This window comes from Palaemon carinicauda, chromosome 13 (assembly GCF_036898095.1).
Source record: "Palaemon carinicauda isolate YSFRI2023 chromosome 13, ASM3689809v2, whole genome shotgun sequence".
NCBI classification, from domain to species: Eukaryota; Metazoa; Arthropoda; class Malacostraca; order Decapoda; family Palaemonidae; genus Palaemon; species Palaemon carinicauda.
Window position 1 is genome coordinate 146,281,529 of NC_090737.1, and position 25,155 is coordinate 146,306,683.

At 46.1% G+C, this 25,155-nt stretch overlaps 1 protein-coding gene and 1 pseudogene across 1 annotated transcript in view; one reads left to right on the top strand and one right to left on the bottom strand.

The window, feature by feature from the left end:
• Positions 1 to 25,155, bottom strand: part of kel (kelch protein) — a 660,870-nt gene that overhangs the window by 590,886 nt on the left and 44,829 nt on the right. The window lies entirely within an intron of this gene.
• LOC137652121 (uncharacterized) lies at positions 2,011 to 3,598 on the top strand (annotated as a pseudogene).

Consider the following 25,155-nt stretch of genomic DNA (forward strand, 5'->3'; position numbering starts at 1 on the left):
ACAAAGTCGTTGCTCCGGACATTGCTGTCCGATGCATACAACTTCATTCTGGCCAGACGTAGATGTCGGAAGCCCGTCTTGGCTGAAGAGTCTATCAGACATGAGCCTAACAAGCTCATCAAAGCCCCAATCTGGGGCCCGGACTTGTTCCCTGAGGACATGGTGAACAACGTCCTTAGCGAGGCTGCGAGGGTTAACCAGAGCCTCAAGGTCCGGTGGGGTCTCATTCCCAAGCGTAAATTCTCATTCCCAATCTCGAGGCAGGAAGAGATTGAGGCCTTTCCAGTCATTCCAAGGCCAACAGTCCCAACAAGTGGTCCAGACCATCCCGGTAGCACAAGGGAGTCGACCCTCAACATCCAAAGCGCAGCCCCAACAGCAATACTTGTCGGTCCCTCAACCTCAGGTCGCATCTACCTCCTACACAACTTCCCCAGCATTTAACCCTACCTTTGAGACACAGGGCGTGTTCCATAGTTACAACAAGCACGCCAGGGGTAGCGGTGCTAGAGGGACCTTTCGCAACAGAGGTAGCGGAAGAGTCTTCTCTAGAGGCCGAGGATTCCGCGGAGCCCGGGGAGGTAAATCTGCTGCGAACCATTGAAACTCCTCAGGTAGGGAGAAGGTTGTACCTCTTTCGGACCCGTTGGACATTCAGCATAATTTCCAAAGGTCTGGGGTGGAGTTGGGTAGAAGGGCCCCCTCCACCAACCAGTTTTCATCAACATCCAACGGAAGAATTAGTCCTGTATGCAGAAGATCTGTTACAAAAAATGCAATAAAGGAGGTAAAACACTTGAAATTTCAAGGTCGCTTGTTCAGCGTGCCAAAGAAAGACTCAGACAAGCGAAGGGTAATTTTGGATCTGTCTCATCTGAATTCTTACATTCAATGCGACAAATTCCATATGCTAACCGTTTCTCAGGTGCGGACCTTACTTCCCCATGGGGCCGTCACCACCTCTATAGATCTTACAGACTCTTACTATCACGTTCCGATAGCAAGGCACTTTCGTCCGTTTCTCGGTTTCAAGTTGGGCAACCAAGCATATGCATTCAAAGTAATGCCATTCGGACTCAACATAGCACCCAGGATATTCACCAAACTAGCAGAAACGGTAATCCAAGAATTACGAACCAAAGGAATCCAAATAGTAGCTTACCTGGACGACAGGCTCATTTGGTCAAACAGCGTCGAAACCTGCCTCATGGCAACAAACAAAGTGTTAAAGTTTCTACAACAGTTGGGTTTTCAGATCAACTTCGCGAAATCACGGCTAGTCCCAGAGTCGAAGTTTCAATGGCTAGGGATACAATGGGATCTAAGCACACACACTCTGTCTCTCCCAGTAGACAAGAGGAAAGAAATAGCAAAGAATACAAGAAGTTTTCTCAAGGACAAATTGACATCCAGGAGAAATCAAGAGAGAATCCTGGGTGCCCTCCAGTTTGCCTCAGTAACAGACATAGTTCTGAAGGCCAGACTGAAAGATATAAATCGAGTATGGCGTTCCAAAGCGAACAAGAAATATCGAGACAAAATAGCTCGAATCCCACCAATTCTGAGGAAGAGACTTCAGCCATGGACGAAAGCCAAAAACCTAGCAAAATCCGTTCCGTTAAAATTTCCACTTCTAAAACTGGTCGTTCACACAGATGCCTCTTTGACCGGCTGGGGAGGGTACTCCCAGTACAAGAAAGCCCAGGGACTATGGTCGATAACACTTCGCCAACTTCATACCAATGTCTTAGAAGCCATGGCAGTATTCTTGACTCTAAAGAAGCTTGCTCCAGCCAAGAAGCAACATATCAGGTTGGTACTAGACAGCGAAGTTATAGTCCACTGTATAAACAGAGGAGGTTCCAAGTCAGGTCACATAAACCATGTGATGACAGCAATATTCTCCATGGCAGCATTGAACCATTGGCATCTGTCAGCGGTTCAGTTCATCTAGCGGGAATACGGAATGTAGTGGCAGACGCACTTTCGAGAACAACTCCGCTAGAGTGGTCGATGGACCAGAAGTCATTCAAATGGATTTTATCTCAGGTTCCGGGTCTCCAAGTAGACCTGTTTGCAACAGAGTCCAACCACAAACTAAAGTGCTATGTAGCCCCCAACCTGGATCCTCGGGCCTACGCCACAGACACAATGTCATTGGACTGGAACACTTGGGAGAGAATTTACCTATTCCCACCAATAAATCTGTTAATGAAGGTTCTAGACAAACTCAGAACTTTCAGAGGCCAAGTGGCTCTAGTAGCCCCCAACTGGCCCAAGAGAAACTGGTTTCCCCTTCTGGTGGAACTGGGTCTCCATCCTCAACAGATCCCCAATCCAATACTAACACAAGTAGTACAAACTCGCAGTGTGTTAGCTTCCTCAAGAATTCAGAGAGCCCTAACTTTATGGACTTTATGAAATTTGCAGCTCAAAGAGATGCAGATATCGATCCTCAAAATACCCTATTTTTAGAATCAGATAAAAGGGACTCCACCCTTCGACAGTATGATTCTGCGGTTAAGAAACTTGCAAAGTTTTTAAAGGACTCAAGGGCTGAGGTGATGACTATGAATCTGACAGTCTCCTTCTTCAGAGCTCTTTTTGAATCAGGCCTAGCGGCTAGTACTATTACCACAATTAAATCAGCCTTAAAGAAAATTTTCCAAATTGAATTTAATATTGACCTAACGGATACATACTTCTCATCCATCCCGAGAGCTGTGCCAGATTGAAACCATCAACTCGTCCTAGCTCAGTTTCCTGGTTTCTCAATGATGTACTTAAATTGGCTTCTGACACTCCTAACGAGTCTTGTAACTATATTCCATTATTACGGAAAACCTTGTTCTTAATGAGCCTAGTATCTGGCGCCAGGATATCAGAACTTTCAGCTTTATCTAGAGATCCAGGTCATATTGAATTTCTCTCATCAGGTGAAATACTAATTTCTCCGGACAAAAGATTCTTAGCAAAGAATGAGGACCCTCAGAGCAGATGGTCCCCCTGGAAGACTGTTCCACTTCCGCAGGACACGTCTCTGTGTCCAGTAACTACTCTGAAAGCCTATTTGAATAGAACTTCCAATAAGTCCTCAGGGCCCTTATTTATTCGAGAGAATGGAGGAACCATTACCCTGAAAGGAATCAGACAACAGATTCTGTATTTCATTAAACAGGCTAACCCTGCATCATTCCCACATGTTCACGATATACGAGCTGTAACTACATCTATTAATTACTTTCACCATATGAATTTCGATGAACTTACCAAATATACAGGCTGGAAGTCCCCAGCAGTTTTTAAACGCCACTATTTAAAACCTTTGGAAGCCATAAAATTTGCAACAGTGGCAGCAGGGAATGTGGTTCCTCCTGAAAGTCATGATCCATAACCATTAAGTCTTGTTCTACCCTTCTCTTTCCCCCTACCTGCCTTACTTATTGTCCCTACTTTAGTTTTGTTTTGTTTTTCACCTGGGCTGCATCCTTATGGTGCACTCTTATATTTATCAAGTCTGTAAATAGTCTTCACTTCCATGAATTGGGATGTTTGTTATAATTACCTTCAGGATTGTAAATAATTATTTAATCTTACAGTTATTGTATTATGTTGCACTTTTCCCTTTTTACTTCCATAGTTTGGAATTATTGTTGCAATTACTCGACTTACCCTTCTTCCTTTATGATAAGGAATTTGTCAACTCATTGGAATACTTGGTAATTTTTATTTACTATTTGTATTAAATCATGTTTTTTGATATTTTGACTTTAATTTACTTTCCTTCTCAGGTGTTGGTTCCAAGCTTTGGGACCATTTCTCTTGTACTATTTCACGGAGCGGCACAGGTTGAGCCCAGAAAAGGGATTTTGACGAAGGAAAAATCTATTTCTGGGCGAGAGACCTGTGCCGCCCAGTGAACCCACCCTCTGCTTCCCTCCCAGAATGGGCCCAAGCTTGGGTGCTATGAGGAGTGACGTAGTTGGCGTGGGTGGAGATAGAGGTACTAGCAATCAGTAGTGGATGTAGAACGGCACCTCATAGTAACGGGGATATTTGAAGAATAGATATCTAAATGGCACGAGACCTCTGGTAGTGGTTTTCACGCCCCAGTTACTATATACCGACACCTATTTAGGTGAGCGAGCTGGGTTCATCCCTGGCATTCCTATGCAACTTTTTTCTCTGGTAATACATAGCAGTTACATACCTTAGAAATGATGCTAAAGGAGCATTTCACTGGGCGGCACAGGTCTCTCGCCCAGAAATAGATTTTTCCTTCGTCAAAATCTCTTAATTGAACCTTGAATCGAGGAAAAAACTGGCAAGAGCTTACATTTATACAAATTAAAGATAATACTCAACTTTCCAGAGGCAGATGAGGCTGGAGAAAGCATCATAGCGAGAAATAATTCAAAAATAGCGTGAGAGCACTGGGAAAACACCGAGTATGGTCCGCTACAAATGAAGGAATGGCACCCGGACGTGACGTCATACAGGTACTCAGCAGTAGGAGTAGAGCGTGCCTTAATAATGGCTCTCCTCCAATTCTTGCCACTTTCCCCTCTCGAAGCGTAAACGCTATTCGGGGTGTAGATAGCTATGTGGCGTGTCAAGAATATGTCCTCTGATACAATGCGATATCCCTGAAGGTGAAAGCTAGGGATATTCACGCCAGGAGTTAGAATTCTGGATACCTTAAGTAAAATTCTCTGGGATATATCACTGTAGTTAAATATAACCTAGGAAGCTACTATAAAGGAACTTCCATCAGGACGACATGGCCTGAGCTCAAAAACATGCTGATCACCAAGGTATTATAAGATCAAAGTCAATTGCAAGAACTTTTGTATGGTGGCCAGGTGTAGATAAAGATGTGGAATCTTATATAAGGAATTGTATGAGTTGTGTTATGCAACAGAACAATCCTCAATTTGCTAGAATGCACCCATGGGAGTTACCCAGGTATCCATGGCAAAGAGTGCATATAGATTTTGCAGTTCCTTTTTTAAATTATTTGTTTTTTATAGTAGTAGATGCTTACAGTGAGTGGCCAGAAATCATCCCCATGAAGACAACAATGTCTTATGCCACAATAAAAGTTAATGCAATTTTTTTCTACACATGGTATTCCAGAAAGAATTGTTACAGATAATGATCCACAATTTACCTCACAAGAGTTTAAAGAATTTTGTAATGTCAATGGCATAAAGCATACATTTTTAGCAGCATATCATCCCTCTACCAATGGAGAGGCTGAAAGATTTGTTCAAACATTTAAACACAATATGAAGTGTAGCAAAGCAAATTCAGGTAACATATTTTTGCATGTATCAAAATTTTTATTGTCTTATCGAACAACCCCGCACAGCACAACCGGCGTGACACCGTCAAATTTGTTGATGGGGAGGAGGATAAGGTGTAAGTTAGATTTGTTGTATCCAAGTTTGCAAAGTGATTTAGAAGATAAAGAGTATAAACAAGTTCAAAATTTACCAAAGTTAAGACATTTTTTACTCTTATCTGATGTCATGGTAAGATTGTACAACACTCCAGAGAAGTGGCTACCAGGAGAGATTGTAAGAGAGAAAGGAGATTTACATTATGATGTTAATGTTGGTGGAAATATTGTAAAACTTCATGTTGATCAATTACAGCCATTAAACAGAAATATAGTAGAGCACATGAATGTTAGAGGTGGTAAACTTTCAGATATTAAACAAGATGCTCCAACATCGAATGTAGATTCAGACCAATTCATGTACCAGTACAAGATGAGGTTAGAATGCTTCCTAATAGGATTAATAGAGGAAAGCCCCCTGAGAGATTAGATTTATAAAGTTTTTTTCAATGTCACATTAAGGGGGAGGAGACTGTTATGTACTATTGTAATAATGTACTGTATTACTTCAAGTGTTACGTGTATTGTGTAACATTGCATCATATTGCATGGATTAAACATGTTCCAGAGGCAGATGAGGCTGGAGAAAGCATCATAGCGAGAAAATAATCCAAAAATAGCGTGAGAGCACTGGGAAAACACTGAGTAAGGTCCGCTACAAATGAAGGAATAACAAGATGGGGCCGAGACGTGACGTCATACAGGTACTCAGAAGTAGGAGTAGAGCGTGCCTTAATAACGGCTCTCCTCCAATTCTTGCCACTTTCCCCTCTCGAAGCGTAAATGCTATTCGGGGTGTAGATAGCTATGTGGCGTGTCAAGAATACGTCCTCTGATATGCGATATCCCTAATGGCGAAAGCCAGGGAGATTCGCGCCAGGAGTTAGAATTCTGGATACCTTACGTAAAATTCTCTGGGATATATCACTCTAGATAAATATAACCTAGGAAGCTACTATAAAGGAACTTCCATCAGGACGACATGGCTACCTCACCCAAAAATAGATTTTTCGCTTCACTCAAAATCCGTTCTGTAGGCATCCCCCCACTGGTGGAAACGCAGGGAGACTGCCTATCCTAGCGTTTGCGGCCTCCTCTGGAGGACTTTTTGCCTTTCCTTTCTTTGACAGGAAAGGGCTTAGACACCAGGGTCTTTGCTGCTGTTGTCGTCGTAGTGGTCTTGACTGGCCAGGACTGCTGTGGTGCTGGAGGCTTATAGGGCTTGGATGTTAAAGCCCTCTGAAGGAGGGAGTCTTGATGAGATTTCCTCCACCTCTCAGCGGCATGTTCCACATCCTTAGGCTCGAACAGGAGGGATCCCTCTAGGGAGGAATGTCTGTGCCTGTTGATCTCGGCGCTAGGGACATTTCTGATGGAATCTCTCAGCTACTGCATCCCGACATTTCAGGATGGTATTTGCCCACAAGTTCGAGACTTGGTGGGCCATGAACTCGATCGTGCAAGTACCTGAGAGCAAGAAGGTTTCCATAGCCTTCTTGGTACGTTCCTTGGAAAAGTCTTCGGAGCGTATCAGGATACCTAAGGTCCCCAACCAGATATCGAGCCACGAAGTGGCTTGTATAGCACACTTCGCAACTTTCTCCTGGTTGAGGATCTCGGCTGCCGAGAATGAGACCTGCCGTTTGGAGAGTCTCTTAAGAGGGACTCCCCTGGTTAGCTCTTCCAGCGAGTGGTGAAGAGGAAGAGCTAAACATGGCTCCTCTAGGATCTCGAAGTACCTCCTCTGCTGTACACGAAGAGGTGCGAGGAGCTTGTTGGTGGCACCGGAGCGGTTGGAGGAGGACATCTCGGAGAGCAGTTGTGAGATCTTGCCTCTGGTACTCTTAACCCCCTGAGACCAGGGCATGGCGGCACTGGTCTTAAGAGGGTTTTTGAGTACCAAAGACACGGTCTAAGACCGTGTCTTTGTCCTCTCGAGGAGGGATCTCTGGGTCGGAAAACCCGTTGAGAGCCCTCATTAGTCAGAACTTGCCAAAACGCATGTTCTGACTCTTGCTGATCTCCTCCTGCTGTAGGACTTGCAGCAAAGTCTCCTTCTATCCCTGAAGGCTCTTCTTGGGGAGAGTCGTGGACCTTCCCTGAGTGGCTAGTTGGTTCCATCCTAGTCCTAGTAGAGGACATAGGCAATGTTTTGGAGTCTTTAGATTCCTTCCTAGGAAGGATATAAGACTCCAACATTGACGAGGGTGGCATGTTCCTTCCAATCCCCGACTGAGTAGAACCCTGGATGCAAAGAGAGGTTTCCTCCATTGGTGCGATGGGGGAAAGTCTCTCCTCACGTGATTCCCTTGGGGACGGGAAATCTTCGTCCAAAAGGGAAGGAGAGGCAGTCTGAGGACTAAGATGGAACCTGCCTCGAAGGTCTGCGTGGAGTCTATTTTGCCCTTGGGGAAGTGACCGCGTCTGCGACTCCTCTTTCTCTCTTCAAATGGGTAGAAGAAGCCATGGTTCTGTGTCCCAATTCAGAGAAGACAGGCTTGAAAGCCGGAGTTACGGCTCTGATCACTGCACCGAACCAGGGCTGTTGGCTGACAGACGCGCTGTCAGTCATATCCTTTGAAGGGACAGGGATTGAAGGATCCCTGGGAGGAGTCACCATCATTGGGGAGTTCGCCTGTGGTAGCTTTGGGATCCTGGACCCCTCTGGATGTTTCCCTTCTCCCACAATGCGCGGTGGTATGCGTCTGCGGGGAGGGGAATAAGGCGATGGCGACCTTGCCGTACGTCGTTCAGTAGTCTCGCACGCGGGAGGATATTGACGCTCGCAGGAGGATATTGAAGCTCGCGCGAGGGAGAATAATGACGCTCGCGCGAGGGAGAATAATGGCGCTAAAGAGAATATCGGGCATCGCACGCGGGAGACTGGTGGCGCGCGTGCGGGGTGTAGTATTCGCGCGGGGTGTAGTATTCGCACGGGGGGGGGGAGTATTCGCACGGGGGGGAGTATTCGCGCACACGGGCACTCAGGATTATCACGTTGAGTGCGCGCAAATCTTTGCCAGCTGTAGGGCGCACGCACGTAGGAGAAAGATCCCTAGCACGCGCAGTTAAATCATGTGGGGAGCGCGGGAGAATGTTGGTGCGTATCCTTTGGAGAGGATGGGCGAGTGTGCGCAGGGCGCGATCGCGTATCCTTGCCGATGCGCGCGGGAGATGACTGGCGCGCAGGTGAGCGCTGGCACATTGTTACTGGTTGGCGCGTGGGAGAAGGCAGCATTGCTGACTTCCCAGAAGTACTGCTTTCAGTAGATCGTTGGCGCACAGGTTTTACCTGGTGCGTATGATGATGGGCAGCATGGCGCGCAGGAGAGTTGGATGTTGGGCGTGTATGCACGCGAGCAGGAGACTGTTGGCGCGCGAGTGAGTGCAATTGCCCAGGAGGTTGATGGCACGCAGGTGAACGCTGGCGCACTGGTGAGTGTTGGCATGCAGCTGGGGGCGGACGCGTAGGAGAATGTTGGCGCGTGGGCGCGCAGGAGAACGTGGGCGCATATGCGCATGAGGGCGCGCATAGCGCGTGATGAAGCTATGCTCCTGTTGGTTGGAGCGTATGCTCATTTTGATGCCCTGTGTTACGGTTTAGTGATGGGGCCTGACGAGCTACTAGAGAGCGTTCGTCAGGTCTTGTTTGCGCGTATATTGTTGGCACGCAACAGTGTGCTTTGGTAGAGCCTTGTTAGGCCCATGTAGAAACGGCAACGGCAGGTCGGCAGGTCTGTTGGGTCGAAGGTCGGTGTGTCCTTTAAAAGGGCAACCTTCCACCGAAGGAGATCGCGAACGATCTGCAGAAAGGTCCAGGACCAATACAGGAGCAGTGATGGATGATTGGTCTCTAGGCTCCTCTGCGGTGGACTGCATCGAAGATGTTGAACCAAAGAGGCGCCTCCTCACCGCAGGTGAAGGAAGGCCTCTATGGCGAAGAGGAAGGCGAGTTTTCCAACAAATGCTCCCTCTGGGGGCTGTTGGATCAGCAAGCTGACCTTCTGCAGTCCTCCAAAGAGGAGTCTCTGTAAGTGAACTCCCCCGAGGGGAAGAAACACTAGCAGGAGAGACTGACGATGGACTTAGTTTCTCCCTTGTAGGTTGAACAGCAACGCGAGAAACTAAGCTGTCAGCTACCGTAGAGTTTGGAGTGGAAGAGGTGATGGGTGATACCGCATTGGATACCTCTGACATCACAACGTCGACAAGAGACAGAGGATCAACCTTTGACGGTGACGACGATTGCTTGATAGCGGCACCCAATCGGATGTAGTTAAGCAAAACCTCCTTGGAGGGCGAACCCGTAAGCCCCAAAGAGGACCAAAGCTGAAAAAGGGAGGTTAGTGACATATCCTCCACCGGGGGGAGAGGTGAAGCTGCTTCACTACGGGAAGCAACGTCATCTCTCGAGTCCCGAGGTTGATAAACAATACATTGGTCTGCGCTACCACTCGACGGTCTCTTGAAAGAAAGGAAGTTTGGGCAATGGAAGAAGAGGCCTTGGGTTTTTCTCCGTTCGAAGCAACCTTCGAAGGAGAAATATCTCGTTTGGACTTCTCCTTCCGTCGTTGCGAAAACCTCTCCTACTGGGAGCTAGACCACTCCCTACACTCACTACACTTGTTGTTACTATCACACCATTGGCACCTACAAGAAGGACAAAGGGCGTGAGGATCAGTCTAGACTGCCAACATGAATGTTCCACAGGGGCAGTCGGGAAACCAAGGGCAGGTGCGCATGATCGCAGAGGCCAACTTCACATATACAGAACTAGAAAAAGAAAAGACAAAAGCAATTAAATGGCTGCCAAATGATGGCGAGGATGAGAGCGGACACGTCCAACCACCATCGGAGACGAGAGCAAAGTGAGCTCAAGAACTGGTGTGTGAGAGGGGGGCGGTAGCAAGCTACCCTCCCCTACCCCCGCTAACTAGCAGTGTGGGTAGTAAACCCTCGTTAAAAATTAATGGCTCGTCATTTCAGCTACGCCGAAAGTAATACCCCTATTAAATAGCGTGGTTTGTATTCCAGTTACGGAACAATTAGATTTTTTATATGGTTTTAATGTCATTTTTCTCTCCTAATGTTCTTAAAGTTACTCAAGCTTAAAGAGATCTTACCTAAAGACAAGCTAATTAATGTATATTGTTGATTTTCCCCAGAATTAAATCAACAGTCATACTACTGTGCCTGTTTATTCAGCAAGCTCAAGGAAAGAAAAGAAAATAGTGAAGTTTGAGGTTCTAGCTAGGTCCCCTTGCCCGGTATACAAAATCGATTGCTGAGATTTCTGGGTATCCCACTGTTTTATCTTTTTGTGTAGTGAACATCAGGGCGTGGTTGGCATACGGACACTGGGCAGTCTGCGTGCTACATCTGGCCATAGTCCGCGAACCACTACATCGTGAACCGCAATGTTGTGGGGTTCTGTATTAAGCTTAAGTTTTCTTATGTCATCAGCTTGGAACTTTGTCTTGACTATGTTGACCTTGACTGAAAAGGCTTTGTCTTGATCCTCACTGCCAAGGTTGGCTGATGTTACTTTTATGTCTGGATATTTAATGCAGCAGTGGTGTTGCTTGGTAAGATCATTGGACCACCCAGACAACAGCAACGTCCCCACTGTTGCGTTCATTACGGTACTATAATATGACAAATTCATAGATAATTTGTATTTTTCCTAACGATACAAACCTTAGCCATTTATTTATTTAGAGGTATTACTTTCGGCGAAGCGGAAATGACAACCATTAAAATTTAGCAAGGGTTAACTACCCATATCGCTAGTTAGCAGGGTAAGGGGGGGGGGGGTAGCTTGCTACCGCTTCCGCTCACACAGCAGTGATTTATCTCACTTTGCTTGGAGGTAGGACTTCAAGGGGAATAGGGCTAGCGGGCAAGTCTGTATAAATAGCTAAAGTTTGTATGGTTAGGAAACATACAAATTATATACGAATTTGTCATTTGTTCCGTAACTGGAATACAAACCTACGCTATTTACTTAGGGGTGACTCGCCCATTAGAAAGGGTGGATGTCCCTTCCAACAGGCTTTTGGCTTTACCCAGGGACTCCTTATCAGAGTAGGTTAGTACTCAAAATAAGTAGTCCCTGCGCCTCCCTAAAGCCCTGCAATGCAAGCTCCCCTGCCTACGCAAGCTGTGTGTTGAGATATTTAGAAGTGTGACTGTCCAGGTAAAGTTACTCCTAATCTTTTTATAGGAAAAACTGTTATAACCAAGACTTTCCCAATACCACCTAGCCAGGGTATGGGGAAGCAACAATATTAGCTTGCTAGTTACACTAGAGAGCATGGTTTACCTGCAGTAGTTTGAGGTCAACTTATGCAGAGAACCCAGGATGCTGCTTTCCCTAAGAGAGGGGAGGATGAAGAAAAGACTAAAACCACGCAACAATACCCTTAACCCTCTGCCACTTATCCAATAAGGAGCTTATAGTATACAACCAGCTGTTGAGCAGCCACCACAGAACCAATAGAGATCGTATTGAGTTCCTGTGGGTTACGTCTTGCAGGAGAAAGGTTGTGAAAGTTACCTGGAGCATTCACACCCTTGCTTGTAGAACCTGCATTACAGAGTAATCTGCTTAGAAGGGCTAGGGGCATAGCTATGCCCCTGACATCGTGGGTTGAAGTTTTGGATGAGGATCTGGATTCAGAGCGCAATTGATGACTGTGAATCTAGCAGAAATGATATTTTGGTGATCCTCCTCTTGTCTCTCCCGATGCAGACGACTTGAGATGGATCCCAGGTGGGCTGTTGCCATTCTCTTGAGGTAGAGCCTCAAACCTCACCCCGGGGACAGTAACAGATTATCTGGATCATCTGTTACTGAGTGGAGACTTGTTGTCTAGGATCCGTCACCTCTTAGGGACGAAACTGAACGTTGCCTTTCACCCTTCTCATGAATGAGCGATGTCGAAAGACAGACCATGAAGTTCCTTGATTCGTTTGGCCGCTGTCAAAGTGTGTAAGAACACTGTCTTCCAAACCAGGTGAAAATTTGTTGCCTGGTGAAGTGGAACGTAGGAGACTGGAAAAGTCGAACCAAGTTCCGAGAGGGAGGTCTCAATGCCGACTGGGAAAAGGCAAGTTTGTAAGTCCACATGAGTTAGAAAAGATCTAGCGATGAGGGGGATGTCCCTTCCTTTCAGTTTGAAGGCGAGGCTCAAGGTTGAGTGATCGTCTTTACCTGCTGAAACTGTAATGGGGGTCTTTTCCTCCTGCATTTACTCGAGGATTCCACTATTGCTGGAATACAGGTATCAAGTGGAGAGATACGCTTTCCCATGACAACAACCACAGAAGACATTATAATTTGCCTGGTAGACTGATGCTGAAGAATTACTCAGATATCAAGACAACCTCTTCGTAACTTATTGCGAAAAGCCTCTCTGAGAGAGAAGATACTGGGTAGTCTCCGGGCGTACAATCATAGCAAAAGTATAGCTTGTGGTAGACGTCGAAGTGTGGTTGTCTGTGAAGTGGAGAGGGTTCTCTAGAAGGCTCTATCAGGAGCTACAGATGGTTTGGAAACTGTTCTGCGTAATGCCATAGCAGAGCTATGAGAGCCCTTGAGAGGCTGATCGATGTTCTAGCCTTGTTGAGTACTCTTCTCTCCAGACAAAAACAGGGACGAGACGTACACGTCGTTGTTGTACCCACCGTTGTTGGCATGCTTCTTGCCAGAGAGCCTTGGATTTCTAGGACTGGAGAGCAGCGGAAACCTGAGGTTTAAGGGCGTTGTGAACAGATCCATAGTTGGAGAAAATCGCGTAAAGTCAGAACTTTGTGGGCTACAAGGTGATCCAAAGGCCAAAGGCCATTCGGTACACCTCATCTGATATGCTGTGCACAGATTGTCGACGAGCACATTCTTCTAGTCTCGAATGAAGCTGACTGATAGTGGTACCGAGCGGACTTCAGCCTATCTTAGTATTTATACTGTTATATGGGAAGAGGCTGCTGTTGTCGCTCATCACACCACTGAGTGGCCCGTTAGGAACTGATGAGGCTGTTGAATGACCGGAAAGTTGGCCTTCATCTCTTAAGAGATTTAAGTGAAGATACTTTCGGAGTCTTTCCAGAGGCCTCAGGTCGTGTGGTGCAGCACTATGGTCCTCCTCCCTTCTTTTGACGTGTCTAAGCACAGCATCAAGTCCGAGGGGTGGCGGAATCAGAATGTCCAGGGAATTGAAGGTCTGGTTCCAATCGGACTCAAGCCGCCACTGGAGAGAACAAACATTTAGGTGGCCGTTGGAGGTTAGACACGCCAGAGATGATAGGTGTCCGAGGAAAAAGAGTCACTCTGAGATGGGAGTTCTTCTCATCTTGAGAAAGAGTCTTGTGACTTTTCTAAGGCTGTCTTTGATGAGAAGGTTTTGTGGAGATTGGTTTCTAGAATCATTCCCAGATATACCAGTCATCTGAGAGGGAAGAAGAGAAGACTTCTAAAGGTTTACCATGATCACTCGATCTTAGTAAAAAGACTTCAAAAGTTTCGATGCTAACGCAAGGTTGCCCCCAAGTTTGCTAAGGTCAGTCAGTCGTCCAGAAACAGAGGAGACGGAAGCCGATCCTGTGAGCCCAGGAAGGGTGCTATGGAAAGACTGAAGCACAGTGCCCTCAACTGGTGTTTCTTGTTTGCCTAGACTGAATCTCCAATATGTCCTGGAAGATGGATGGTTAGGGCCTGGAAGTATGCGTCCCTTAGGTCCAGCGTGCACATGAAGACCTGTGGTCTAAGCCCTTGTCCGAACTCCTCCAACATGATGTGGACATCGACCCAAAGGGACAGCTCCTTGCAGATCCTTTCGCATGGGAGATTGCTGACGCTGGGGTCTTGACTTGTGGTAGAAAGGATGGGACACGATACCGTGTAAGGCTTCTTCCCTGGGAGAGAACTCCTTTAATTGATAGAAGTAAGGCAACACTTAACCCTACCATGCGCCCTGATGGGATTGATGCTATTCCTTAGAACAGCATCGGTCTGGCGAATGTTAATCAATGGTTATCGGCTAGGTATCGTGGCTATTTCGCAGTTCGAGTGCTCGCGGGTAGTCACCTGTCGACAAGCCGCTGATGGGAGATATCGATCGCCTGCCGATCACTTTAGTGGATTAGTGTGATGGCAAACTGCGAGAAGTGTGTTGTTTGCTTTACCATCTAGGGAACCAAGGGCAGAGGTTGATTAGTAAGTCTGAGTGACGAACTGCTGATGAAGGGTGAACTGCCGATGATTGGTGAATCGGAGATCTGTGAGCCGAAGATGGTAACTGACAGGCAAATGAAGGCTGTCTGGTCAGTCAGCCAAGCAAGGTTGGCGATTAATGAGTTGGTGATCGGCTTGGAGAGCCCTGAGAGACAGCAGAATGGTTCAATGATCATCAGTTGGTGATCAGTGAGCCACTGATGATCAGCGCTCGATCGTGGACTGGCGATCAGCGAGCTAGAGATCAGCAAGCTGAAGATTGGCTGGTAAGAGATCAGCGAGCTGAGGTCGATGATCAAAGAAAGACGAGCTGCCCATCGGCAATCTAGTGATCAGCAAGCTGATGACTGGTTATTGACTAGCAATCGGCACGCTAGCATTTGGAGATCGTTAGCAATTGGAGAGACTGGAGACCAATGAACAGAGAATGATGAGCTAGCAATAGGTGATCTGGCAATCGGCGAGCTAGCGATCAGCAAACGGTGATCTAGCGATCAGTCGGTTGATGATTTCTCATTGGTGGAAGATGAGCTAAAAATTAGCGATCGGCAGACTAGTGAACAGTAGTCGGTGAGCTAGTGATCGGCGTTCTGGCAATTAGAGATTTGTGAGCTAATGATATACCGTTTGCAACGTCCAGATCACGTTTGAAGAGAAAGAGACCAAGGGTTCCCTTTGAGGAGTCTCGACCGATGATAGATGCGGTTGATTCGCCTTGGAAGATGGAATCTTCGGGATCTTGAATCCTTCTGTGAAGCCTCTTCCCTATTTTCCCAGAGGACATGCTGTAATGCATTTGCTGGGAGGGGCACTGGGCAATGGTGACCTGTTAAAAAGTTTTCCCTTTCGTTCTTTTTGCCTCTCATGCGAGTACGCAGGAGAGCACTGGAGCGTTGGCGCCAGGGCTGGGGAGTCGGGACTCTAAACATCCGACTTCGACTCCTATAATTTTTTAGAACCGACTCCGAATCCAACGCCGACTCTGACTCCAATTTTAAAAAAATAAGAATTAAATATTTTAATATAATTTTCTTATTTTATGTTGCCTATTAGTCAAAACAGCATTTCATCATTACTAGCCTACTTGTTTTATTGAAAACATTTCACGTAATTTCTTGGATTCAGCTTTTCCTAGGTTACACGAAACTGTAATCAAAACAACCGTCATTTCGAGATGTTTACATATAAAATGGGTTTTGAGCGAAGCGAAAAATCTATTTTTGGGTGAGGTAGCCATGTCGTCCTGATGGAAGTTCCTTCATTAGTAGCTTCCTAGGTATATTTGACTACAGTGATATATCCCAGAGAATTTACCAAAGGTATCCAGAATTCTAACTCCTGGAGCGAATATCCCTTGAAATTCTAAAAAGGGATATCGCGTAATATCAGAGAACGTATTCTTGACACGTCTCATAGCTATCTACACCCTTAATAGTGCTTTCGCTTCGAGGGGAAAAAGTGGCAAGAATAAAGGAGTCGTTAAAGAGGTGACGCTCCTACCGTACTGTAAATAGTGCGCCAAATCGCCACCGCGCGGCGCCACCAAGCCATTCTTTGTAGCTTTGTAGGTGTTGCAGATACAGTACCATAGAGAGGGATTCATTATCCTTTTGTCAAAAAGAGGGTGGGTCCATCAGGACGACATGGCTACCTCACCCAAAAATAGATTTTTTGCTTCGCTCAAAATCCGTTTTTGGGGCTCAGGCCATGTCGTCGTGATGGAAGTTTTCCAAAGCATTAATGTATCTGTGGATTTTCAATAGTGCCGTTCATCTCGAGATAAATTTTTCCTTTCGGTCTTCTAGACCTAGAGACACTTGATGTTACCGTTATACATCAATCAGCTGATCATGAAAAATGTCAGTGCTTCCTGCCCCCTACAGGGAAGAGTCTGGGCAGACTCGAGGAAAAAACCCGAGGATTGTGAGTTCAAGGAAACAATCTAGCAAACAGTTTGTATATTAGTGTCATCATATACGTAAAGCATAGTTTTTACTTGGATGGTATTGACTTGTGCAGGTTACTGGTACCTCCCGGGTCTGTTGTTAAAGAGACAGACAGGTTTATATACGTGTAGGAAACCTTAAACAGTAAAATGAACAGTCTAGTACAATAAGTTCTTACCTGTTTGCTTGGAACAATAGTTCCCAATATTTTCTTAAATATTAAAAGAATCAAGGATGCTCTGACTTTATTCTTAAACTAGAATGTTTGAGGCGAAAGAGACGCAAAGATTCCTTCTATTGTTTATTACAATAAATTTAGAAATCATAGTTGTATTCAATTACATATCACACTGAACAATTCTGCATAGAAGCATAAACAGTAATAACAGAAATAAAAATCAGTTTCACCTGAAAAGGAAACACCAGCCACTCTATGGGAAATATAAGAATTTCACTATGTATTCTGTTGTTACTAGGAACACTGTGCATATAGATATGCCTGGCACTTGTGTCAGTCTGTTATGCTTAAAGTCACCCGTGTGAATAGAACAGTCTATAGTGTCATCATTAAACACAATACTCAACATGATATGCCTTGAGAGTCTATCATGTACACCCTTCACTAAAAGTCCCAAATAGTGCACTGTTCTTTGCAGTTATCAAGCGGCAAGTTTTATTACACTGCCTGCCGCCACCACATGAAAATTTATTTCTTATAATTACTTCGCGTAGTGTTTGAAGAAAACTCTGGACGACTTCCATCCAGTATAAGCACGAAGGCTTTCAAACGACATCGTCTGAAAGACAACTTTTCTCGGATCATGACCTGCGGGTGTACTGTCTGGATCCACTCTGCGTATAAAATAGGTGATTTTTGCCCTTAACTGTTTCAAGGATAACGTTGAACCGGAAGTCTCTCCCCTGAAAAGCTGACCTCCCTTAAAGTCTGAAGTTCTATGAAGATAGACCTTTAGGCATTCCACTGGGCAGAGGGATGCTTCTTCCTTCAGAGGGCAGATTCTCTTAGTGGGCAGCTCGTTCTTGGCGAGAAACGTCGGGTCCGGAAAGAGGTTCAGTTCTCCGCTGTCTGTGAACTGAATGTGGCCATCATCCCTCGAGAGGGCCACTATTTCGCTAACTCTGGCTCCTGAGGCTAGTGCAAATAAAAATATCACCTTTTGAGTCAAGTCTTTCAGCAAGCAATCTTCATTGTTCAGGGTTGATGCTAAGTGAAGAACCTCATCCAAAGACCATGAAATGGGCTTTGGAGGAGCTGCGGGCCGAAGTTTAGCGCAGGCTTTAGGAATCTTGTTGAAGATTTAATTGGAAAAGTCTACCTGGAAGGCGTAAAGCATTGGTCTGGCTAGGACAGATTTACATGTAGTAATCGTATTGGCTGCTAAACCTTGTTCATGAAGATGGATGAAGAAGGACAAACAGAAATCCGTAGAAATCTCCTTAGGTTTCTTCGCCTTGACAAAGGCCACCCACTTCTTCCAGGAAGACTCATATTGTCTTCTTGTTGACTTTGACTTGTATTCTTCTAAGAAGTTAATACTGTCCCTAGAAATCCCAAACTGTTTCTTGACCGCTAAGGCGAGAAAATCATGAGATGAAGGTTCTGGGTTTTCTCTGATGAAGCTGAGACAGTCAAATTCTGCACTTGCTGAGTCAGAACTGGGTCCGGCAACGGGATCAGCTTCAGGCGTAGTTCCGTTACTAGAGGGAACCAGATGCTGTTGGGCCACTTGTGGGCCACTATTGCTGCTGACCCTCGAAAGGATCTCAGTTTGTCGAGGACTTTCAGCAGAAGGTTGGTTGGAGGGAATAGGTAGATCTTGGACCATCTGTTCCAATCTATGGACATTGCATCCATTGCTTCCGCTACAGGATCCTCGTACCGGGCTACGTACCGGGGTAGCTTCTTGTTGTCGCTCGTTGCAAAGAGGTCTATCTGCAGTCCTGGGACTTTTCGTAATATGAAAGAGAATGATCTTGCGTCTAGGGACCATTCTGACTCTATCGGGTTGATCCTGGATAGAGCGTCCGCTGTCACATTGTGGAACCCTTAAAGGTGGACTGCTGACAAGTGCCATCTCTTCTTCTCCGCTAGACGGAGGATGGCCAGTATCACTTGGTTTATGTGAGGCGATCTCGATCCTTGTCGGTTTAGGCATCTCATTATGACTTTGCTGTCTAGAACCAGACGGATGTGGATTGAGCAGCGAAGTTTCAGTTTCTTCAGAGAGAGAAAAACTGCCATGGCTTCCAAAAAATTGATGTGGAAGGTTTTGAAGAGGGGAGACCAGGTTCCTTGGACTTTTCGATGATGAGAGTGACCTCTCCATCCTTCTTTTGAGGCATCCGTGTGAACGGTGACTGACGGTGGAGGTGGTTGCAAAGATACCTTGTTCTTTAGGTTCTTGGCCTCCGACCATGGCTTGAGTAGTGATCGCAGACGATTTGGTATCGGTCTTTGTAGATCTCTTCGAGCGTTTGATGCTTATTTTCTCCAAACTCCTGATGCATCTTTTAATTGTGCTCTCAATACTGGATCTGTCACTGAGGCAAACTGGAGGGACCCCAAGACTCTCTCCTGTTGCCTTCTTGATATGCTGGCGGATTGAAGGAGTCTTTTGACAGATCCTGCTATCTCTTTCCTCTTCTTTGACGGAATGGAAAGGCAGTGTGACTGCAAGTCCCAGTGAACGCCCAGCCACTGAAACTTTTCAGCTGGAGAAAGTCCAGACTTTTTCAAGTTGATCTTGAATCCTAAGTGTTCCAGGAACTGGATCACTTCCTTGGAGGCTTGCATGCACTCTTCCACGGATGCTGCCCACACCAGCCAGTCGTCCAGGTAGGCTACCACCTGGATTCTCTTTAGGTGTAGTTGATGAATGACTGCATTCGCAAGCTTGGTGAATACCCTTGGAGCTATGTTCAGACCGAAGGGCATGGCTCTGAAAACGTACTTTCTTTTTTGTAGTTTGAATCCTAGGTAGGGGGAAACTTGACGGCTGATTGGAACGTGCCAGTACGCATCCGTCATGTCTATGGAGACTGTGTATGCCCGTTTGGGCAGAAGGGTCCTTATGTGTTGAAGCGTCAGCATTTTGAACTTGTAGTTCACTATGAACTTGTTGAGTGGTGATAAGTCCAGAATGACTCAGCTTTTCCGAGTCCTTCTTCGGAACACAAAATAGCCTTCCTTGGAATCTGATGGACTTCGCCTTCCTTATAACTTTTTTGTTCAGGAGTTCCTGAACATATTCTTCCAGTATGGGGGTTGAGTGTTGGAAGAATTGAGGGAAGTTTGGTGGAGTTGAGCTCCAACTCCACCCTAGTCCATTCTTGATTAGGCTGTGGGCCCAGGGATCGAAGGTCCAACGATCCCGGAAGAGGAGAAGTATCCCTCCTACCGGTAGCATCTCACTTTGAGTGCTGGTTGGAGGATTTACCTCCTTGGCCACGTCCACCTTTGTTGCCCCTACCTCTGAAGGGGCGTCTAGAGGATCCTCGAAAGGAGCCTCGAGACTTCGGCCTAAAGGTTGTTGACTGCCTTTCGAAAACTGGGGTGAACACAGGCGATTGGGTCGCCAGCGTTTGGGGCACCAGTTGGAAGGTGGTGGTTGGTTGTGCCACCATCTGGGGCACCGTGGCCATGGGAAGCTGTTGCTGTTGTTTCGGCCGAGAGGGCAATCTTGGTCGTTTCGATTTATTCTTCGGCTGGGGACCCTCATCAGCTGAAGATTTTCTTTTAGAGGACAAGCCCCATTTGGAGAGGAGATTTCTGTTCTCTGTTGCGGCTTTGTCCACGACCTCTTTGACCACTTCACTTGGGAAGAGGTCTTTTCCACAGATGTTGGAAGCTATCAGCTTCCTTGGTTCGTGCCTCACCGCAGCCGAGGCGAACACGAACTCTCTACAAGCCCTTCAGGCTTTAATAAAGTTGTACAGGTCCTTGGTGACTGTCACCAACTGAGATTTGGCAAACACCATGTACTTGTCTGGGGTGTCCGGGATGCTTGCCATAGTCTCTAGGCCAGTCTGCAGAGACATGGAAGCAGCAAGACGTTCTTTTGTCTCCTGTTCCCTGCGCGGGAGAAAGTCTTACAACTTCGGGAGGTCTTCGCCAAACTGTCGTCCGGCAATATCTGCCTCCAGCTTCCCGACTGTGAAGGTGTTGTGGACATCCTTCCAGTCTGCATCGTCTGATGGAAAGGCGAGGGAGAAGGGTTTACACTCTTCCAGTGTAGGGCAAGGTTTCCCTGCCTCGACTGCCTTTAAGGCTGCCTTAAACCCTTTGTCCATAAAGGGGAAGGCACGTTTGGGGTCAGCAATGAAGGACGGGTGCTTCTTGCTGAGAGCCGGCACCTTGGAGCTAGTAAAGGCCCTCAACTTCAAGGTGGTTGTATATGAGGCCTGGGCCTTAGAGAGTTCAAGGACGATGGTCTCCTTCGGCTCTGTCTCCTCTTTGGATGCAGGTTCCGTCTTTAGACTGACATAGCAATCCGGATAGGCCCCTTTGCTGGGCCAAAACTCAATTTCCTCTACTGGGACAGTGCCCAGTTTCTCTGAGAGGAAGATCTGCCCCCCCCCCTCTCTAGGGGTTGACGTCAGAGAAGGCGGGGAGATCCTTGACATTCAGCTTCTTCGAGGCTAAACGTGTTGCAACCAGCTGATGCATTTCCGTCCGAAGAGAAGCTTCTTTCTCGGGCGATTTCTTCTGAATGTCCTGCACCATAGACAACAGCGAGTGCAACGTACTCGTGATGGAATCTAACTGGAGTGCAGTGGAAGAAATCGAAGGCACCGGCTCAGTCACCGTGGCTGATGATACCAAAATCGTTTCGGTTTTCTCGACTTCGGCCTCAGGTGGTACATCATCCACCTGATCCAGTTCCTCAACTAGGAGATTGTTCTCAGTCTCCTCCGAGACAACTGACGTGTTGTCCTCCAATTGGATGCTCTCCAAGGCATCCGATACTTCAGATTCTACCGGAATATGGACAAGGGGAATCTCAGGTTGAGCCTGGGGAATAACCGCATCCGAAGATGCTCAAGGGAAAAGACAAGCCCTCATCCTCTCATTAGGAAGGTATGGGCCAGAGGTGTTCTTCTGGAAGCCCGACCCATTTTCCCAGCGTCTCCCTTGCTGCGTCCCTTGACTCAGTAGACTTTTGGTCATCAAAAGCCTCTTTCACCAGTTTTTCACAAACGGTACATACCTGTGGGTCCCAGTACTTGAGAGCCCTCTTGGTGACTGCGCAGCGAGCATGGGCCCTGCACATGCCATGGCCGTAGAAGTTCTTACTACGGACCCTGCAAAAGTTGTTCCCGCACTTGGGATGCTCCTCCTGTAAAGAAAGAAAAGCAAATAAATATTCGGTGAAATTCTCAGATTTCAGCATACATATCATTAATAATATTAGCTTGGATAGGGTAAGCTAGAGATAGGAAAGACACCTACATGTGTTTCCTGTCCAGCCCATTGCTATGACCTCCTCCGATATTGAACACTAAATTCTTAACGAATTTTAGGGGAAGATGATATCCTTTGATATAAAGTGTCTTCTTAACACAATCTTCTAAGTTCAATATTGGGGATTAAAAACAATAATGGTTAATAACCATTAATTAGTAGAGAGAAATGCTCTCATATATGTGATGGTCTCACAATAGGCTGCCCATGAAGCACCTTGTAGGTTGGAAAAAACTTTTGGGCTACAGCACTGACTGTCGGTAGCATGCCGCCAGTCCTGCCGGGCCTGCCGGCACATGGCGGGCTAGCCGGCATATGCCGGTCTATTCTGGGCTATTGAAGGCAGTTACTGTCTTCAAAGTAATGGGCGGCAGGCCGCCGGCAGCGGCTCCGTCAGCCGGCAGCCGAGGATCCTTCCATCAAGTAGGACCCGGCGGTAGCCGGCAGCAAATGTCCAGGTTATGGGTGGCCGGCTGCCGGCCGGCAACACAGTAGCCGGCAGCCAGCCGGTCCCAGTATGTCTATTGTCGTTGGGTCGTCGATCAGTGACAGCCACGGTAAGCGGCTGCAGAGCAACTGCCGGCCGGCAGACAATCGACATGGCCCAGTAAAATGAAAGGCAGAGAAAAAGAGAGGATGGAGGAAGGTAAAGGCTCAGCCTTGCCGGCCTACATCCAGAATGAGGGTTCAAGCGGAAGGGGGAATTGTATTCGGGCTTCCACCCAACCATATCCCATCCACATGGGCTATGGAAGGCAGTCCAAGGGAGGACTGAAGAACACTCTAAAGAATACAAGGGTACCTGCTGGCGGCAGACAGGGAACCTCAGGCCAGTTCTACAAATAATCCTTAGGGTCAAATGTAGAATGACAGCCAGGGAGGGTGATGGCTCATCCAACACGAAAGAGACAGAGGGGAAGGGGTAGATGTCCTATAAGTAAGGTAATGCCCGAAGGCACCACCAAATTTAAAAGGATTCTGATCTCATGGAGTAACCTCAGGTAGGAGAAATCATTTCCACAGGTTGGGTTAGTCAAGTGAGAGAGCGGCACACAGGACGCAATCTCACAAGAGAACAGAATCTCGTACCGGAGACCTTAGGCAGTGAAGAAGTCATTTCTTCGGTCTAAGATCTACCAGCACAGGACTGTCTGCTAGACCAAGGAAGGAGGGATTGTCATACAAAACCCTCCACGTATGGACTAGGGAGGTCTAGCCTCCTGTAAAGGCAGCTTAACCTGACATGGGAAATCATTTCACCAAGACAGTAAGATGCCTAACACAGACTTATTACTCTGATGTCCTGTTCTAAACTCAAAACCGACTCAGTGGTTAGGAGAAAGAAAGCGAAACGCCTCAGTAAAACTTTGCCAGAACTCAGTTCACAGCAAAGCAAACTGAGGATAGCCTAGGCTAATCAGAGGGAAGGGTTGAATTGAATTGAATTGAATATAGTATTTAGGCATTAAGCCAAGCACTGGGGCATCAAAGGCCATTCAGCGCTATATAACGAAAATCATTCAATCATATCTGTATACTCACACCATTTAGTATCATTTTAACCTTTAATACAAATCGCAACACTTTCATACAATAAAATCTAGATGTGAAATAAATAGGGATTTAAAGGGTAAAATAAATAAATAAAATCAATTATAGCTCGTAATATAACCCAATACTGTACTTTGTATAAATTTTCTCAAGTTCAGGGTATTACAGTTTTCCCCCAGTATATCTCTTAAAGGTTTGTCCTGGAGTAAATGTGTCCTCCTCTGAAGATTAAAAACAGGACAATCGACTAAAATATGTTTAACATCCATTGTCACTTGACAGATATTACAAAGAGGGGCCTGTCTCCCTTCCCCACTCTTCATTAAATAATTGTGCGTTGCATGTGTATGGCCAATACGCAGCCTAGTTAAAATAATGTTATCCCTCCTACTTGTAGAATTACAAGATGACCATTTATCCACCAATGGGTGGATTTGTTTCAATTTTGTATTGGTAGTCAGTTCAGACCATCAAGCTTGCCACTTATTTTTACAGTAAAGATGAATCTCACTTTTAAGATCTTTGTAAGGAATACTCAAGAGGGATGGATTACTTAGCCCTGAAGCTTCCTTTGCTGCCTTATCTACTTGTTCATTTCCATCCACCCCAACATGGGCAGGGACCCAACAGAAGTGAACACTGATACTCTTCCTAGACTGCAGAAGTACTAACCAGTCCTGCACCTCTTGTACTAGATGATGGCCTGGCCTAATTTGTTTTAATGAGAGTAAAACACTATTGGAATCCGTAAAAATTGTATAAAAACTATTTTGGTTGCCATTTTTAAAAATATGTTGGACTGCGAGAATTATTGCGTACAGCTCAGCAGTAAATATTGAACAAGGGGATGGGAGTTTCCTTCTAATAACAATATCCCCCACCACAGCAGCACTTCCAACTCCTGCAGCCGATTTGGAGCCATCTGTAAAAACATGTTTCCCATGATGTTGAGCAGCATGATTTAAAAACTCACTTTTCATTACCCTACTAGGTAAGATATTTTTCCCTCCTGCCGTAAAACATACTTTAACAGGTGGATTACACCAAGGAGGAGACTTGGGATATCCTACCTCTGCTATCTGTGCTGTTAACAAGCCTACTTCTCTAGCATCATTTTTCAGCTGTACTTCCAAAGGCTTAGGCACTCTAGATCTGTTAGGAGCCCGATCTAAAGGCGCTCTAACATATTTACAGTTAGGATTGTTTCTCACAGCAAGGGACCTAGCTAAAAACCTCAAACTCAACTCCTCTCTGCGAATGGAAAGAGGAGGTATGCCAGAATCAACATAGAGACTGTCAATGGGAGATGTTCTGTAAGCACCTGTGCAGATGCGAAGCCCAGCATTGTGAACAATATCAAGTTTTCCAAGTAAAGTCTTTGTAGCTGACCCATATATTTGGCATGCATAGTCTAACTTGCTCAGACACAAAGATGTATAAATTCTAAGCAAAGTTGTTCAGTGACTTCTTAACCCTGATAGATAGGTCATTTACATGGGGACCAAATGTCATTTTCTTGTCGAAAATGACTCCAAGAAACTTG